The sequence below is a fragment of the Capsicum annuum genome, chromosome 4 (assembly GCF_002878395.1).
Source record: "Capsicum annuum cultivar UCD-10X-F1 chromosome 4, UCD10Xv1.1, whole genome shotgun sequence".
NCBI classification, from domain to species: Eukaryota; Viridiplantae; Streptophyta; class Magnoliopsida; order Solanales; family Solanaceae; genus Capsicum; species Capsicum annuum.
Genome location: NC_061114.1, coordinates 215,989,455 through 215,995,454, shown reverse-complemented (window position 1 = coordinate 215,995,454; position 6,000 = coordinate 215,989,455).

The following is a 6,000-nucleotide window of genomic DNA, read 5'->3' as shown; positions in this document are numbered from 1 at the left end:
TGATCAGTTGACTAGTCTATCAAATAGTAATTTTCTAAAAGGAAAGATCTAATCTTTCGAATAAGCTTCTGACTAGTGTAGACTAAGTCTGTCAAAAGGGTCGGGCCGGGTCAACTTGGAACTGGCCCATCTTGTTTATCGATTTGTGGGCTGGTCTAGTTTCGGGCCTTTTTAATGGTCCGATCCGGTATCGGGCCCAACAGTAATTTTTTGTAAAACAAACCGGTCGGATTGGCTCGGTTATACGTAAATCGATCCAAACCGATCAAATCCGGTCAAAGCTAAAAAAAATATATAAAAGTTAAAATTAAATGTTTTTTCCAGTATACACTATATATACCCACCTATATACGTTTTAAATACGTTAAACAATATAAATATAACATATATATGCTTAACATATACTACTTTAGAAAATATATACACATATATACGTACATTATAATATATGTACTACTTTAAATAATATACATACAACATATATACACTATATATATACTACTTTAGAAAACATATACACATATATACGTTAAATATATATATACTACTTTAGAGTCTATAGAAAATATATACACATATAACATATATACACTACATATTATTAGGGGTGGACATATTTTGGTTTAAACCGAAAAAATCAAAAAATCAAATCGAAATTTAATTTTGATTTTGGTTTTTCGGATCAGATTCGGTTTGTAATTTTAAAATTTTGATTTTTCGGTTCGGTTTTAAAAAAATAATTCGGTTAAACCGAAAAACCAAAATTTTATAAATAATATATATAATATTTAGTAATTCACATTCACAATTAACATTTAACAGTAAATTCGCATACGCTACAATCATTGCCCATTGCCAACTCTAAATCCCTATTCTGGTATTTTCTAAGCTGTTTCTCACGTACACCGGCGACGACGAGTCACAACTCATGAGTGTTCCTCCGTTCCACCGAAGGCAAGACGGTGTTCCTTCGTTGATCGTTTTCACTTCTATTGGTTATGGGTTTGTGGGTTGTGGCTATCCACTGAGGAGAAATAGATGAGTTTTGTGTCATTTTGTAGACTATTTATGCTAGGTTATATTATATGTAATGATTAATGATGTTATGTATTATGTTAAACTTATGATTATTTCATTTCGTTTCATCCATGTTGAGTTATTTATAGTTATTTATATTTGAGAATGAAAAACAGGTTTGAAAAAAATAATTTTTCTAAAAAAACCCATTAATTTTAAATGCTCAGTTATGAAAAAAAGAGGCTAACTACTTTAATATTTCAAACCGAAATAAAAATCTGAAATAACCGAACCGAATTTATTTCAGTTTGGTTACGAATGTCATTTTTGTCAATCCAAAAATCAATAAATCGAACCGATATTAAATAATCAGACCGAACCGACCGAACGCCCACCCTTACATATTATACTACTTTAAAAACATATACACATTAAATATATACTATTTTAATATATAAAAAATATATAGACATATATGTAGAATATACTACTTAAAATATCACTTGAAAGTTGAAACAATATACATAAAACCTATATACAATCTATGTATACGTTAAATATATATAATTTAGAGTCTATAGAAAATATGCTACTTAATATAATAATACTTGAGGTTTTGAACTTAAAAGATTTTTTTTTTTCATTATGTGTATATATGTTTGTTATGTTTAATTGTCTATTACTTAGTGTAAAGTTTGATAGTAATATATTAAAACTAAGTATTTAATTCAAACTAGAAATTCAATTTAAATGAAAAAAATTACAAAGTAAGGAGTGAATGAATGTTGTATTTTATTGATTGCAAAATTGATCCAATATTTTATAATTTACATGAATGAAAAATCTAAAAATTTTATATTATTTTTTTCAACTCATTCCTGTTAATATTAACGGGAACTGGCATAGGATAGTCAAAATCAATGAGGGCAAAATCATGCATTGGACTTAATTATGTTGAGTTCTCCCTTAAAATCATAATTTCTTCAAGATTTTGTTCGTCTTTCGGCTCCACCTCCATTCCTTGATTTCTTCATTCCGCTCTAATCCAATCTCTAAAGCAAACTAGAACATTCATAGCATTGCTCCCCAATGATTGTCAATTTTCTCCAAGCTGTTATCGTCTCTGACTAAAAACGCTCTCCGATGCAATGGTTGACATTGAAACATTAAATATATCACTAGCTAATCTTAAAAGCACATGCTATTGTCTTTCATTATTCTTCCACCAATCCAACGCATTGATTCGTCGTCTACGATCCTCTATCGACGTTCGAAGATAAGCTCTTCCCGAGAAGTTGTTGTGTAAGTTCCCGCTTCAACGTTGTTCCAAACATTTAAATCATAAAAGTAATCAGGAAAACCACTATGTGCCGGCCTTTTAGAAGATGATGGTTTCTTGGGAGCATGGGGAGCGACAGTTGGAGTGATATTTGTCTGTACAGCTATATCAAGTAAATCGGCATAATGATTATATAATTTTTCTATGTAAATGTTCACATCACTCATAGCAGTAAATAAATCTGGTTGTTCTTCATCTTCAGATTCAGGTTCAACATATATCTCTAAGTTAGAATAAATAATAGAACTAAAGTGGCACATAGTATTATATTTCATACATGGATTTAGCATAGCACCAACCAAGTAAATAGGAAAAATCGGATAAAAATATTTTTTAAATTTAGCAAACATAGCACTAACAACTTCTTTGTAACCTTCTTTATTCTTATATCTTTGAGCAAAGAAGAAATGTCAGCTATATATGCTAAAATATTACAAATAGTTGGATGATAAGCACCGAAAAATTCAACTATAGCTATATAAATTTTTTTCAAAAACTTAACAAGATCATCAATTGCAGCCCAATCAGAATCATGTAACATACATTCAACCGATTCAATTTCAGGAAATGAACCATAAAATTAGTTAAAAGTCATTGGAATAGGAACTTTATAAGCAAGACAAGTTTTTAAATAATCATACGTAGCATTCCATCTAGTATCACATTCTTCAGGCATAAATATCGATCTAAGTCCATTTTATTACATTTAACTTAAAATTCTCTCACTCTTTTTTTTTCGATTATTTTCTTGAATAAAGCCAACAACAAATCGGATCTTTTCAATATAAAGGTAAAAAATTCAAGATCATCTTTTACAATTAAATTATATATATGACAAGTACACTTAACACGAAATATTTCAGGTAACGGCGGAGAGAGTTCAGATTTTAACTTTTCAATGTCAATCTTGTTGATCAAAAGTAATACATAAAGTTTTTCTTTCAATACCATAAAATTCTGGAACTTTACTAATAGATTCAGAAATAAATTCTCCAGTATGTCTATGATCTTCATCATACAAAATAGTTAGAATACTTTTTTGCATAACAAAATTACTATCTATCCAGTGAAAAGTAATGATTAAATAGTTATTTTTATTAACAGCACGACCAAGATCAAAAGTTAGAGACATTCTACATTGAATATTTTTTAACAATGTAGATAAATAATAAATATATTGTGAATGAAGTCTAAAAATATCAGTCCGACAAGTACTTCTAGGAATACCATTAAACATAGAATTATAAATTGCTTGAGTATAATGAATAAAAACATCCGAAGAAGGAAAAGTGAAAGACAATGTAATGCCACGGAAAACAGGTCCCGGAGCGTCACACGGTGCTTGAGGCTACGAGTAGCCCCAAGCTAACCCTTTGAGCCATTTTCATTCAGTTCAACACGAATCAACGGGATTTCCATAAATAACCCTCAAATATCAACAGAGTAATCATCATCCAAGAATAAAAGAATTTCAGAAATATAACAAAATACGACTTATTGGTCAACTCCCAACAACTATACTAGTCTGACAAGCCTCTAAGAAAATCAATAAAACCAGCGAGCCATTGAGACATGCCCCAAATGACTCATACTCAGTTATCAAATGTAAACAATTACGTGAAACCAACATCAGACATCACGTCCTCGGAACATGAGGACTCACCACAATAGAGGATGTAGAACAACGTGCCCGAAAAATCATTGTCGAACATGAAACTGAGCACCTGAACCTACATTCCGAGAAAATGCAGCCCACATCCAAAGATGTGGGTCAGTACCATGGAAAGGAACCGAGTATATGGGGGTGTATGCAGTTGTATAAACATCATCATCATAAATATTTATAAGAAATATGCAGGATGTATGAAAGACTCACATAGCCCGAAGAAAATCATCATAATATGAGAGGATGAAATAAGTACAATAACACATATGAGTCATCATATAATTTGTCAATCACTTTCAGTTCATTAAGAATATCAATTCTCATAATGTAAATATCATTTAAATCTTTCGAAAGAATAACTTTCACAATTCCACTTTCAAATCACTTCACCATTCACCATAGACACAAGGAAATACACACACACTGGGAGATCCTATAACCGACATAAATCATGTGAGCTACATGGAGTCCAACTACAACCCACGTTGGGGAGAGCCGTCCCATCCTTGCCATCGGAGTAGGACTATCGATATCAAATCCACACAAACTAGTGATCACTATATAAATCAGCCTCAGGCTCACTCCTACGGGGGCACGTAATTCTAGGGAAGTAAGGTCGCTTTATACCTCCCACTCGGTGCTAAAGATTTCTCCCGGACTTAGCTCAGATCATTTCAAAGACAATCCACAACAAAACAATTTCAGTAATATATAAATATACATCGGGAGCCATCATGCTTCCCATCTATCAAAATCAACCACGTTGTGAATTTCTTTCACACTCGAGTTCAAAACAACTCCATTAAGACCAAAAGGTCAAATCATTCAAAATATCTCAAATATTCAACATCAACGTGCTTATAACATACACTTTCTCAAAAAAACACAATTTCCAATGGGGATTCACGACCCAAATATCAAAATCATGATAAATATCGTTCAAGATTCATGCTTTATATCTCCACACATGTAAATTCATCTTTCAAAATTATAAACATCAAGATTTCATAATAATCATCATAAGATATGGGTTCATGCTTCAAATTCATAAAAATCAAATAAAAATCATGCCTTTGTAAAGAAAATTACTTTTGGGCACAAGAACGAAAGAGAGTTCTTGTTGAAAAATCCCACATACCTTGAATGATGAACTTTAGATCGATGCTCATTTAGATATTAATCGTGCCTTTGAATGATGGTTCTTGGAGTTCTTGAACTAGGAACTTGGAATCTTGAATAAATTTGAAAAATTAATGGTGAACTTTGGAGGTTCTTGAAATTGGATGTAGGAGCTTAGGGTTTTCTTTTTGAGGGAATTTGATGAAATATAACATATAATGCTTCTAATAGGCTTTAATATAGGGTTTGGACGGATTTTGGGTGTGGGGAAATGACCAAAACACCCCTAAAAATCAAATAATTCTCGAATCTATCCTTTGATGGATTATTTTGATAGTCTGAAGTAGATCAACCATAACATTTTACTCCGATATCGAAATTGGATGAAACCAATTTCATTAGAAAGAGGACTCTCATATCTTTCCGTTGATATATAGTATCTCACCCAGATCATTGTGTATGAGGAGTTATGATCATTTGAAGTTGACCCAAAAATTTGCTTTTGATAGGCTAAAGTAGATCGACCATAACTTTTTGCTTCGATAGAAAAATTGGATGAAACTAAATTTCATTGGAAAGAGGACTCGCAGAGCTTTCCGTTGATATATAGTAGATCACCCAGATCATTATGTACAAGTAGTTAGGATCATTTAAAGTTGAAGCAAAAATACGCCAGGCCTCAGTACTTTTTCCTGCACGTTTTACTGTTTACCACTATTCACGGTTCGATCGGAATGTTCATAACTCGTCGCTCGGATGTCCGTTTTGGATGATCCACATATCGTTGAAAAGCTTATTCGATACTCTACGTAATGGTGGGTCATAATCTAAGACATTCCACACGAAAAATTTATAATTC